General features: G+C 45.3%; 1 protein-coding gene across 1 annotated transcript in view; it reads left to right on the top strand.

Moving 5' to 3' along the window:
• Window positions 1–14496, top strand: part of sgsm3 (small G protein signaling modulator 3) — a 396544-nt gene that overhangs the window by 85560 nt on the left and 296488 nt on the right. The window lies entirely within an intron of this gene.

Here is a 14496-nt window from a genome sequence, read left to right as displayed (position 1 = left end):
CCGAGAAATTTAGAAGGTTAAGGGGTGATCTTCAGGACATGAAGGGAAACAGATAGGGTAGATGAAGAGAAACTATTTCTGCTGTTGGGGATTCTCGGACTAGGGGCATAGTCTTAAAATTAGAACCAGACCTTTCAGGAGTGAAACTGAGGAAACATTCGACACACGAAGGGTGGTAGAAATTTTGAAAACTCTTCTGCAAACGGCAATTGATGCTAGATCAATTGTTAATTTTAAATTGGAGATTGATAGCTTTTTGTTAATCAAAGGTATTAAGGGATATGGGCCAAATATGAAGTTAGCCATGATCTCATCGAATGGCAGGACAGGGTCGAAGGCCTAAATGGCCTCCTCCTGTTCCTGTGTCATGATGGCGTAAGGGAATAACAATGCAGCAATAATAAAGGAAGGGCGATGTGTGTCCAATTCAAGCTGGTGGGAAACTTGGAGGTGATTGTATCTATCTATGTAAGTAAGTGTTGCATCAATGAGACTTGGGCTTGTAGATGGTGAGTAAACTTTGAGGGGTTAGAAGGTAAGCCACTCATTAGAGTTCCCAGCCTCTGCCCTACTCTTCTTGCCGTGGTGTTGATATCACTGGTTCCAGTTTAGCTTCCAGTTAATGTTGGCCCCTCCCACACCCAAGATGTTGACAGTGGGGGACTTGCAATGGGTAGTGCCTTTGAAGGTCCAGGGGAGAAGGATGGGCTTTCTCTTGTTTGAGGTGTTCATTACCTGGCATTAATATGTGCGTGGCTGTTGCCTGCCATTTGTCATCCCAAGCCCGGATGTTTTCCAAATCCTCCTATAGACTGGTATGGGTTGATTCATTATTGGAAGAGATGTGAATGGAGCTGGACACTGGAATATGTCAGTGAACAGCCCCACTCCTGACATTATGACATAGGGAAGGTTATTGTTGAAGTAGCAGAAGCTGGTTGGAGCAAGAATGCTTCCTTGATTAACACTTGCTGTGATGACTGGCCTCCAAGAGCTACAATTGATTTCCTTTGTGTCCGGTACAGCACCAGCCACTTTTGTCTTCGACTCCCTTTTGTCCTCAGTTTTGCTAGGGCTCCTTGGTGCCCTACTTGGTCAAATATTGCCATTGCAGTCAATGCAACTGATTATCAGACGCTGGGTATAATGGGCGGCCAATCCCATACTGCCCGTTTGCACCACTGCCCGAGAGGTATGTCTGCAGAGAGCAAGAAACTTGATACTATTCAGGACACAGCAGTTTGCTTGCTCAGCACCCCTCTCACTGGATTCAATAACCACCTCCTCCTTCACCACCGAACTGTGACTACAGTATGTACAAGCTATAGATGCCCAAGAGCATCATATCTAAGTCGTCTTGCTCAAAATCCATGTGTATATTTTGTAGCACAGATCAGTGAATCCCAGAGCGGGAACCTGGAAAATCTGCCTAATTGTATTTCCCAGCATCATATATCATATCATAGGTGGTCTCTCCAACGAGGATGACTTGCTTCCACACCAAAAGGGATGAGTTCACAGATGTTTCAATGGAGGACCTGATATTCCATTCCTGAACTCCAATTGAGGGAGTGGAAGATGCCTGTGCGTGGATTTTTTTAACGTGGGGTGACCCTTGCACACCAGCCACTGCACGGGCTTGACAGAGCTAGGCCTTTATCCAGTGGCAAGGGTTAACCAGGACGACTGGGGACCTGCTCTGCTGCACGGACCCTAGTGCGCGCACACATCGCAGTATGGGCTGGTCCGTGCTGCCCCTGGGCCCTCGGCTCTTCTGGGACATGCACCCTCATTTGCCGCTCCTCCGCCCCGATCTCTCGCCGCTCCTCCGCCCCGATCTCTCGCCGCTCCTCCGCCCCGATCTCTCGCCGCTCCTCCGCCCCGATCTCTCGCCGCTCCTTCACACCAAACATTCGCTGCTGAGAACGATTGTTGTGCGCCAGCTGAGATCAGCGAACTCAACATAGTCGAATGTAGGACTTTCTGATCTGTGTTGGTCAGTCCCACAGCAGGTTTACCTTCTGAGCATTTGGGGAGCTCTCTGCCTTTCCCCTTATACCCTCTCTCTGGCTTCTTTGTTACATAGAATATATGGCACAGAAACAGACTATTCTGCTCAACCAGTCCACACCAGTGTTTATGTTCCAACCAAGCCTCCACCATGCTTCCTCATTTAATTCTATCAGCACAACTTTCTATTCCCTTCTCCCTCACATGCTTGTCTAGCTTCCCCTTAAATGCATCGATACTATTCACTTCAACCACTCCCTGTGATAGCGAGTTCCACATTCTAACTACTCTCTGGGTAAAGAATTTTCTTCTGAATTCCCTATTTGATTTCTTGGTGATTATCTTTTATTGATGGCCTCTAGTTATGCTCTTCCCCACGTGGAAACTCTCTGTATCGACTCTATCAAAACATTTCATGATTTTAAAGCTCACTATCAGGTCAAGCCTTAGCCTGTGTGTCCTTTCCTGATGAGTATAACCTGACCGTTCTGGTATCATCCTTGTAAATCTTCTCCAGTGCTTCTATATCCTTTTTTATAAAATGACGACCAGAGCTGTTCACAGTACTCGGTGTAGTCTAACCAAGGTTGCAAACAAGTTTAGCATAACTTTTCTACTTTTCAATTCTATCTCTATAGAAAATAACCGCAGCGTTTGGTTTGCGTTTTTATGGCCTTATTAACCTACGTCGCTACTTTTAGAGATTTATGTACTTGTATTCCCTTTGCTCCTCTACCCCATTTAGATTCTTACTTTCCAATATATGACCGCTTTATTTTTCTTGACAAAATGTAATACAGGTTGAGCGTCCGAAATCTGGAGTTCCAGAATCTGGAATTTTCCGGAATCCGGACACTGGGCCGATCCGTGGCGGGGTCGACCGGAAACCGGAAAATGTTCTGAAATCCGGACTCTCCCGCCCCGACCGCACCCACCCCCCCCCCAGGCATTCCGAAGTCCGTAAATACCCGAACCTGGGCACCGACATTTCTAGATTCAGGATATCAAAGACGTTCCAAAGTCCGGAATTGCCCAGAATCCAGTACGGCCTCGGTCCTGAGGCTTCCGGATTTTCGACACTATCTGTACCTCACTCTTACCTGTGTTGAAATTAATTTGCCACTTATATGCCATTTTGCAAGTTTATTAATGTCGTCTTGTAATTTGTTGGCGTCCTCCTTAGTATTGACCATCTTCTCACCACCCCCCATCCCACACAATTTGGTGTCATCCGCAAATTTACAAATTGTGTTTTTGATTCGATGGTCTAAATCATTACTTTAAATTGTGAACAACAGTGGTCCCAGCACTGGTCCTTGTGGAAAACCACTACCCACCTTCTGCCACTGTGAATAGCGACCTTTTACCCCTACACTCTGCTTTCCGTCTTGTTATCCATTCTGTTGCTTGTCCCCTGATTTCACATACTCTGATCTCAGTCATAAGTCGATTATGTGGCACGTTATCCAAGGTCTTTTGGAAATCTAAATAAATGACATCTACTGCAGTACCCTTGTCTGCTCTCTCTCTTACCTCTACAAAAAAATCAATGAGATTGGCCAAGGAAGACTTTCCTTTTTGAAATCCATGTTGATTATTCATTATTATATTTTTGATTTCTAGGGGCTAGAACCTCCACTTTTGTGGTTATCGCCCATTTTCCGTCGTGGGCTGTAAAAAAGGGTTTTCAGATTGCTGGCTTCTCACCCATTCTCAAAACACCTAGTCTCCACTTTTGAAAATGGGCATTACCGCGAGCGGTAATTACATTTGCTAAGGACGGCCACACTTTACGGCATTACATTTTTTTGACCTTCTGCCGTAAAGTGTGGCCGTTCTGAGCAACGGCATGGCAACACTCGATTCCCACGATTCAGGAGGTCAAGGGTCATCATGACATGCGCAGAAGAGGAGACAGACAGAGAGGGAGCTCAGAGGGACTGAAGGCATGTCTGGGTGTGGCGTGGCTGCTTTGGGAGGAAGGAGGGAGAGTTTAGAGCTTCACAGCAAGTCGGCAAACAAAAATTAGCTGTTACCAGCCACATATTTGACCGAATTTGGCCTATAATGGAGAGCGAGGAGGAGGCATCGCAGCACGCTGTGGAGACTGACGCTGGAGAGAGCAGTGAGGTGGGAGAGGAGCACATTGGAGGGCGCAAAAGAGCCAGGAGGTTCTCGGACGACGCAAATGCCTCCCTCTTGCAGGGGGTCGAGTTACGCTGGGGTGATGTGACACAGTGAGGGCGTGGGAAGCCCACCCCAAAGGTCTACCAGAGGATATGGACTGAGAAAGCAGAGGTGGTCTCGTCGGTGACCAACGAGGTGCGTGAGGGCAACCAATGCTGCAAACGATGGAACGACCTTGTGGGATCCGCGAGAGTAAGTATTACATTGATTTACATGTACTTATGCATTTATATAATTTGATTTGTAACATTCATGAGTGAGTATCAGCAGATGTGAGGTCTTTCACTTTTCCGGGAATGTTTTACTCAAAGCCTGCGGTCACTGTGTACATCTTTAGGTAGAGAATGATAATTTTCATAACCGACAGATGTAATCATAATTATTATGTGTTGTATCAGTGTCTGTGACAGTACCGAGCAATGATATCACACAATGATCTCATGCCATGTCGTCCTGTCACCTTTTACAGAAGAAGCTATCGCCGATGAGGTCCATGCAGAGGCGAATGGGGGCCACCAGTCCCCAGCGATATCACTAACCTGGAGGAGCGTGTGCTCGCACTCGTGGGGAAGCACCTTCAGACAGCCAGGGACGCATCTGCAGATCCTGAAGTGATGCCACGTGGGTAAAGCTTATACCATTGCTTGATGTAAAGTCAATAGATGCCACACCCACTCATATTCGAACAATCATATATGATAGATGATTTCTAAAATTGTCATAGAAATAATGCTGGCCCAATGAAAATCATTGGAATGTGTTGATGGTCATGAAATGTGATGTCTGCGATGATTTTGAGAGCGGTGGTGCTTTTGTCGTGCATATGCTGTGTGTAGCGCTGGACTCACCTTGTCACCCTAGCACCACCTTCTCCTCTAACAACCTCATTTGTGTTTTGCAGCTCAGCCAGCAGCGTGTCCCCAGGCAAGGCCACAGAGGCCAGAAGGTGGGGGCGCGGGGCCTGACTCTCCGGACGATCCAACTTCTGGTGCTGAGGGGCTCCGATTGTCGCCCGTCAATCCGCTGGGTCTGTTCTCCACGGATGAGAGCACGGACTTCGAGGAACCTGCATCGCCACGCTCCAGAAGCCATTCCACCCCAAGGCCATCTAGTGGTCCTCCTGTCATTCCCGCCTCCACTCTGGAGGTACCAGCCCCAAGCACCTCGCCACAGGGCACCCCATTTGTCCCCAGGACAGCGCTGACCCCACGGAAGTCCCGTGGACGCGGCAAATCTGTTCCACAAGCGCCACATGAGAGTGGAGAGATGGTACAGTTGACCAGGAGGACTGTAGACATCGGTGACCAGCTCATCGAAGCATTGGGGGGCATATCCCGACAGCTGGCCACCATGACCGAGTACATTCCGTGCATGGCGGAGTCCCTGGATGCGATAGCCAGGAACACTGCTGGCACAGGACTCCCAGTGTTCCCTGAGCGTGGCACTCCACCCCTAGGTTACACATCACCACTGTGAAAGACAGATGAGAGCAAGGACCAAGATCCTGCTTCTGTATCAGAGAATGTTGCCCCCTCGGCACCCCCCCACTCCCGTACCCATCTAACCAACGCATCCCCCCAATGAGGCACCACCTGAGGAGCTCCTCGGCCAGGCACGTGGAGCGAGGAGGGGAAGGGGTAGAGGTGGGGAGAAGAAGGGGAGGGGGAAGGAAAGTGAAGTGCATGTGCTCAGGTGATGGCTGTGTTATATCTCCATCTGGGTCTATGCAATTTGTTGCAATGTATGGGGGCTGGGGACCACGCTCCTGCTTTGTCTTTGTATTATGTGTTGCTGGACATGTTGAACATGTGATTTATGTCAATGGTGGAAAAAGTGGGGTGTGGGCGGGGGTTGGGTGTTATTGGCTGTGATACTTATGATTTCAGACCAATGTTGGTTTTAAATTTTTGTTATTGAACATAACCTTGTTGCGCATTGTCTCAGATAGCTGGACTGTTACACACTGGTGATTCCTTAAGTTGTATTTAACCCTTTCATATTAACATCAATCAACGTAAACTTTAACTGGCACCAAGGTGATGGGCACCATTGATGTCTGACTGCACTCACACAGCAGTGTGTCAGCGTTGTCACTCACATCAGCGCTCTTTCAGGCAAATTATTCAGAGATCAGCTCCTCACGTAAGAAGGTGATTTAAAAAATGCCAGCCACACCGCTGGCGTTCGTTCAGAACAGTTCCACTTTTTCTGGGCGTTTTTTGGGGTGAGCGATATTGTGGGCGATATGTGTGATTATAGTTCCCTGTACATGTTCTATCTCCCTTCTTAAAATATAGGTATAACTTTAGCTATCCACCAGGGGAAAATAGAGTATGAAAGCTTGCAGGGAACATAAAAACTGACGCAAAAGCTTCTATAGATATGTGAAGAGAAAAAGATTAGTGAAGACCAACGTAGGCCCCTTGCAGTCAGATTCAGGTGAATTTATAATGGGGAACAAAGAAATGGCAGACAAATTGAAGAAATACTTTGGTTCTGTCTTTACTAAGGAAGACACGAATAACCTTCCGGAAATTCTAGCGAGAAGGAGGAACTGAGGGAAATCCTTATTAGTCAGGAAATTGTGTTAGGGAAGCTGATGGGATTGAAGGCCAATAAATCCCCAGGGCCTGATAGTCTGCATCCCAGAGTACTTAAGGAAGTAGCCCTAGAAATAGTGGATGCATTGGTGATCATTTTCCAACATTCTATACACTCTGGATCAGTTCCTATGGACTGGAGGGTAGCTAATGTAACATCACTTTTTTTTAAAAAGGAGGGAGAGAGAAAACAGGGAACTATAGACCGGTTAGCCTGACATCGGTAGTGGGGAAAATGTTGGAATCAATTATTAAAGATGAAATAGCAGCGCATTTGGAAAGCAGTGACAGGATAGGTCCAAGTCAGCATGGATTTATGAAAGAGAAATCATGCTTGACAAATCTTCTTGAATTAGTAGAGTAGACAAGGGAGAATCAGTGGATGTGGTGTAATTGGACTTTCAAAAAGCTTTTGACCAGGTCCCACACAAGAGATTAGTGTGCAAAATTAAGGCACATGAAATTGGGGGTAATGTATTGATGTGGATAGAGAACTGGTTGGCAGACAGGAAGCAGAGAGTAGGAATAAATGGGTCCTTTTCAGAATGACAGGTGGTGACTAGTGGGGTACCGCAAGGCTCAGTGTTGGGAGCCCGGCTATTTACAATATACATTAATGATTTAGACGAAGGAATTGAATGTAATATCTCCAAGTTTGCAGATGATACTAAGCTGGGTGGCAGTGTGAGCTGTGAGGGGGACGCTAAGAGGCTGCAGGGTGACTTGGACAGATTAGGTGAGTGGGCAAATGCATGGTAGATGCAGCATAATGTGGATAAATATGAGGTTATCCACCTTGGTGTCAAAAACAGGAAGGCAGAATATTATCTGAATGGTGTCCGATTAGGAAAAGGGGAGGTACAACGAGACCTGGGTGTCATGGTACATCAGTCATTGAAAGTTGGCTTGCAGGTACAGCAGGCGGTGAAGAAGGCAAATGGCATGTTGGCCTTCATAGCGAGGGGATTTGAGTATAGGAGCAGGGAGGTCTTACTGCAGTTGTACAGGGCCTTGGTGAGACCACACCTTGAATATTGTGTACAGTTTAATCTCCTAATCTGAGGAAGGACATTCTTGCTATTGAGAGAGTGCAGGGAAAGTACCCTGGATGGCAGCACTGACATATGAAGAAAGACTGGATTGACGAGGTTTATATTCACTGGAATTTAGAAGAATAAGAAGGGATCTCATAGAAACATATAAAATTCTGATGAGATTGGACAGGAAGAATGTTCCCAATGTTGGGGAAGTTCAGAACCAGGGGTCACAGTCAAAGATAAGGGGTAAGCCATTTAGGACTGAGATGAGGAGAAACTTCTTCACTCAGAATTGTGAACCTGTGGAATTCCCTGCCGCAGAGAGTTGTTGAGGCCAGTTCGTTAGATATATTCAAAAGGGAGTTAGATATGGCCCTTACGGCTAAAGGGATCAAGGGGTATGGAGAGAAAGCAGGAATGGGGTATTGAGGTTGCATGATCAGCCATGAACTCATTGAATGGCGGTGCAGGCTCGAAGGGCCGAATGGCCTACTCCTGCACCTATTTTCTTTGTTTCTATGTTTCTGCACCTTTTTCGAATAAATTGGTGAATTTGACGCTGGGCGATCTCATAGCCACTAGTTTCTTCACGACAATATGCTCTTCACGACAAAGAAAAGTGGGCGGGCAGTATTATTGAATCTCGGCGTTAACTCTGTGCAGAAATTAATGCTGGCCGATATTATGGGTGTGGATTTCGCCCATTTTGTTGATTCTGCCCCAAAAAAGTGGGCGGACATTAATATTTTTTCCCGTTATTAAGCACATGGGGAAAGTAACGCTTGGCAATAAGTTTCCCAAAAATGGCCGTCAGTTTCCATTTTGTGGCTTAATGGGCGATATCTAGGCATTATGTCATTTCAGTGGTAAAATGGGCGATAAGCATACAAAAAACGTGGAAACTCTAGCCCCAGATGTTTTGGGATTAATAAGGATTCCATTATTTTTCCTACCACTGACAAGCTGACTGGTCTATAGTTCCCTGTACATGTTCTATCTCGCTTCTTAAAATATAGGTATAACTTGAGCTATCCACCAGTCCTTTCTGACTACACCCTTTTCTAATAAATTATTAAATATATGTAATAGTGCCTCAGCTACCTCTACTAGATTCTTTTAAAATGCGTGGATGCAATCCATCAGGCCCAGGGGTTTTATCCTCTTTGAGTTTGATCAGTTTACTTAATATCTCTCTCTCTATTTCCAATCTCATCTTCCAATGTCATGTTCACTGGATCTGTCTCCCTGGTAAATACTGCAAAGTAATTATTTAATATTTCTGCCATTTTGCTATCACTACCTGTGATTTTTATCTTGCCTATCCATAAGAACCAGTAGGTGGGGTAGGCCACTTGCTCCTTTGAGCCTGCTCCGCCATTTAATACGATCATGGCTGATCCAATCATGGACTCGGGTCCACTTCCCCGCCCGCTCCTCATAACCTCTTATTCCCTTATCGTTTAAGAAACTGTCTATCTTTGTCTTAAATTGATTCAATGTTCCAGCTTCCACAGCTCTCTGAGGCAGCGAATTCCACAGATTTACAACCCACCTGAGAGAAGACATTTCTCCTCATCTCAGTTTTAAATCGGTGGCCCCTTATTCTAAGATTATGCCCTCTAGTTTTAGTCTCCACTATTAGTGGAAACATCCTCTCTGCATCCACCTTGTCAAGCCCCCTCATAATCTTATACGTTTCAATAAGATTACCCCTCATTCTTCTGAATTCCAATGAGTAAAGGCCCAACCTACTCAACCTTTCCTCATAAGTCAACCCACTCACCTCTGGAATCAACCGAGTGAACCTTTTCTGAACTGCCTCCAAAGCAAGTATATCCTTTTGTAAATATGGAGACCAAAACTGTATGTAGTAATCCAGCTGTGGCCTCACCAATACCCTGTATAACTGTAGCAAGACTTCCCTGCTTTTATACTCCATCCCCTTTGCAATAAAGGCCAAGATGCTATTGGCCTTCCTGATCACTTGCTGTACCTGCATACTAACCTTTTGTGTTTCATGCACAAGTACCCCCAGGTCCCACTGTACTGCAGCACTTTGCAATTTTTCTCCATTTAAATAATAACTTGCTCTTTGATTTTTTCTGCCAAAGTGCATGACCTCACACTTTCCAACATTATACTCCATCTGCCAAATTATTGCCCACTCACTTAGCCTGTCTATGTCCTTTTGCAGATTTTTTTGTGTCCTCCTCACACATTGCTTTTCCTCTCATCTTTGTATCGTCACCAAACTTGACTATGTTACACTCTGTCCTTTCTTCCAAGTCGTTACTGTAGATTGTAAATAGTTGGGGTCCCAGCACTGATCCCTGCGGCACCCCACTTGTTACTGATTGCCAACCCGAGAATGACCCATTTATTCCGACTCTGTTTTCTTTTAGTTAGCCAATCTTCTATCCGTGCTAATATATTACCCCTAACCCCGTGAACTTTTATCTTGTGCAGTAACCTTTTACGTGGCACCTTGTCAAATGCCTTCTGGAAATGTATTAGCATGGATAGAGAATTGGCTGGCTAACAGAAAGCAGAGAGTTGGGATAAATGGGTCCTTTTCAGGTTGGAAATCGGTGGTTAGTGGTGTGCCACAGGGATCGGTGCTGGGACTACAACTGTTTACAATATACATAGATGACCTGGAGGAGGGGAAAGAGTGTTGTGTAACAAAATTTGCAGATGACACAAAGATTAGTGGGAAAGCGGGTTGTGTCGAGGACACAGAGGCTGCAAAGAGATTTAGATAGGTTAAGCGAATGGGCTAAGGTTTGGCAGATGGAATACAATGTCGGAAAATGTGAGGTCATCCACCTTGGGGAAATAAAAACAGTAAAAGGGAATATTATTTGAATGGGGAGAAATTACAACATGCTGCAGTGCAGAGGGACCTGGGGGTCCTTGTGCATGAATCCCAAAAAGTTAGTCTGCAGGTACAGCAGGTAATCAGGAAGGCGAATGGAATGTTGGCCTTCATTGCAAGAGGGATGGAGGACAAAAGCAGGGAGGTCCTGCTGCAACTGTACAGGGTATTGGTGAGGCCGCACCTGGAGTACTGCATGCAGTTTTGGTCACCTTACTTAAGGAAGGATATACTAGCTTTGGAGGGGGTACAGAGACGATTCACTAGGCTGATTCCAGAGATGAGGGGGATTACCTTATGATGATAGATTGAGTAGACTGGGTCTTTACTCGTTGGAGTTCAGAAGGATGAGGGGTGATCTTATAGAAACATTTAAAATAATGAAAGGGATAGACAAGATAGAGGCAGAGAGGTTGTTTCCACTGGTCGGGGAGACTAGAACTAGGGGGCACAGCCTCAAAATATGGGGGAGCCAATTTAAAACCGAGTTGAGAAGGAATTTCTTCTCCCAGAGGGTTGTGAATCTGTGGAATTCTCTGCCCAGGGAAGCAGTTGAGGCTAGCTCATTGAATGTATTCAAATCACAGATAGATACATTTTTAACCAATAAGGGAATTAAGGGTTACGGGGAGCGGGCGAGTAAGTGGAGCTGAGTCCACGACCAGATCAGCCATGATCTTTTTGAATGGCGGAGCAGGCTCGAGGGGCTAGATGGCCTACTCCTGTTCCTAATTCTTATGTTCTTATGGAAGTCCAAATACACCACATCCACTGGTTCCCCTTAATCTATCCTGTCCGTTAGAGCCTCAAAAAATTCCAGCAAATTTGTCAAACATGACTTCCCCTTCATAAATCCATGTTGGCTCTGCTTGATTGAATCATGCCTTTCCAAATGTCTTGCTACTGCTTCTTTAATAATGGACTCCAACATTTTCCCAACCACAGATGTTAGGCTAACTGGTCTATAGTTTCCTGCTTTTTGTCTGCTTTCTTTTTTAAATAAGGGTGTTCCATTTGCAGTTTTCCAATCTGCTGGGACCTCCCCAGAATCCAGGGAATTTTGACAAGATCATAGAAACATAGAAACATAGAAAATAGGTGCAGGAGCAGGCCATTCAGCCCTTCTAGCCTGCACCGCCATTCAATGAGTTCATGGCTGAACATGAAACTTCAGTACCCCATTCCTGCTTTCTCGCCATAACCCTTGATCCCCCGAGTAGTAAGGACCTCATCTAACTCCCTTTTGAATATATTTAGTGAATTGGCCTCAACTACTTTCTGTGGTAGAGAATTCCACAGGTTCACCACTCTCTGGGTGAAGAAGTTTCTCCTCATCTCGGTCCTAAATGGCTTACCCCTTATCCTCAGACTGTGACCCCTGGTTCTGGACTTCCCCAACATTGGGAACATTCTTCCTGCATCTAACCTGTCTAAACCCGTCAGAATTTTAAACGTTTCTATGAGGTCCCCTCTCATTCTTATGAACTCCAGTGAATACAAGCCCAGTTGATCCAGTCTTTCTTGATAGGTCAGTCCCGCCATCCCGGGAATCAGTCTGGTGAATCTTCGCTGCACTCCCTCAATAGCAAGAACGTCCTTCCTCAAGTTAGGAGACCAAAACTGTACACAATACTCCAGGTGTGGCCTCACCAAGGCCCTGTACAACTGTAGCAACACCTCCCTGCCCCTGTATTCAAATCCCCTCGCTATGAAGGCCAACATGCCATTTGCTTTCTTAACCGCCTGCTGTACCTGCATGCCAACCTTCAATGACTGATGTACCATGACACCAGGTCTCGTTGCACCTCCCCTTTTCCGAATCTGTCACCATTCAGATAATAGTCTGTCTCTCTGTTTTTACCACCAAAGTGGATAACCTCACATTTATCCACATTATACTTCATCTGCCATGCATTTGCCCACTCACCTAACCTATCCAAGTCACTCTGCAGCCTAATAGCATCCTCCTCGCAGCTCACACTGCCACCCAACTTAGTGTCATCCGCAAATTTGGAGATACTGCATTTAATCCCCTCGTCTAAATCATTAATGTACAATGTAAACAGCTGGGGCTGATGTTCTACCTCAATTCCACTTTCCGCACTATCCCCATATCCCTTAATTCCCTTCGTTCCCCAAAAATGATCGACCTCTGTATTGAATATACTCAACGACTAAGCATCACAGCTCTCTCGGGTAGAAGCTTCCAAAGATTCACTACCCTTTGAGTGAAGAACTTTCTCCTCATCTCAGTCCTAAATGCTCGACCGTTTATTTTGAGACTGTGACCCCGTGTTCTAGATTCTCGAGCCGGGGCAAAATCTTCTCAGCATCAACCCTGTCAAGCCCCTTCAGAATTTTATTTGTTCAATTAGATCACCTCTCATTCTTCTAAACTCTGGAGAATATAGACCTAGTCGACTCAATCTCTCCACTTTGGGCACTCCCCTCATCCCAGGACCCAGTTTAGTGACCATTTGTTGCACTCCCTGTAAGGCAACTATATCTTTCCTTAGGTAAGGAGACCAGAACTCTACACAGTACTCCAGGTGTGGCCTCAACAATGCCCTGTATACTTGTAGTAAGACTTCTTTACTCTTATGCTCTAATTCCTTTGTAACAAAAGCATTCACTTTGCGAATTGCTTGCTGTACCTGCATGTTAACTTTCTGTCATTGATGTACAGGGACACCCAGGTCCCTCTGAAGACAAACATTTCCCAATCTCTCGCCATTCAAAAAAATATTCTGCTTCTTTGTTTTTCCTACCACAGTGGCTAACTTCACACTTCCCCACATTGTATTCCATGTGCCACGTTCTTGCCCACTCAGTCACCCTGTTTCTCTCTCTAGCCTCTTTGCGTCCTCCTCACAGCTTACTTTACCACCTAACTTTGTATCATGAGCAAACTTGGATGCGTTACACTGTTCAGCCATGAGCTCATTGAATGGCGGTGCAGGCTAGAAGGGCCGAATGGCCTACTCCTGCACCTATTTTCTCTGTTTCTATGTTTCTACTCAGTCCCCTCATCTATGTCATTAATATAGATTGTAAATAGCTGAGGTCCCAGCACTGATCCCTGCGGTACCCCGCTAGTTACAACCCGCCGACCCAAAAAAAATCCCGTTTATTCCTTCTCTCGGTTTTCTGTCCATGAACCAATCTTTGATCCGTGCTAGTATATTACCCCCAATCCCACGAGTCCTAAATTTGTGTAATAACCTTTTGTGTGGCACCTTATCGAATGCTTTTTCAAAATCAAAAAACACCACATCAACAGGTTTCCCCCTTATCCATCCTACGAGTTGCATCTTCAAAAAAACTTTAACAGTTTTGTCAAACACGATTTCCCTTTCGTAAAACTATGTTGACTCTGCCAAATCATATTATAATTTTCTAAGTGCCCGAATACCATGTATTTAATAATAGATTCTAGCATTTTGCCTACGACTGATGTCTGGCTAACTGGCCTAGAGTTCCCTGTTTTCTCTCCCTCCTTTCTTAAATAGCGGGGTTATGTTTGTTACCTTCCATTTTGTTTTTTGTTCCATGATAATTTAATTTAAAAATTCCTCTTTGCCTTCCTAATTGTTTTTTTTAAACCTTCTCTCTGTCACTTGGTATTCTCCCTTGTTTGTCATGTTGTCCATGTACTTAGTGTACACCTCTTTTTCTATCCTCAATTTTTCCCTGAAGACTTTACTCATCCATGATGTCCCATTAGTGTTCAGTTTGTTACTGTTTTTTAGTGAAATATATTTTTCCTGGGCTTTGTTGAACACCTTTT

This window comes from Pristiophorus japonicus, chromosome 19 (genome assembly GCF_044704955.1).
Source record: "Pristiophorus japonicus isolate sPriJap1 chromosome 19, sPriJap1.hap1, whole genome shotgun sequence".
NCBI classification, from domain to species: domain Eukaryota; kingdom Metazoa; phylum Chordata; class Chondrichthyes; family Pristiophoridae; genus Pristiophorus; species Pristiophorus japonicus.
The sequence above is the reverse complement of the archived record's forward strand: the minus strand, read 5'-3'. Positions and strand labels throughout refer to the sequence as shown.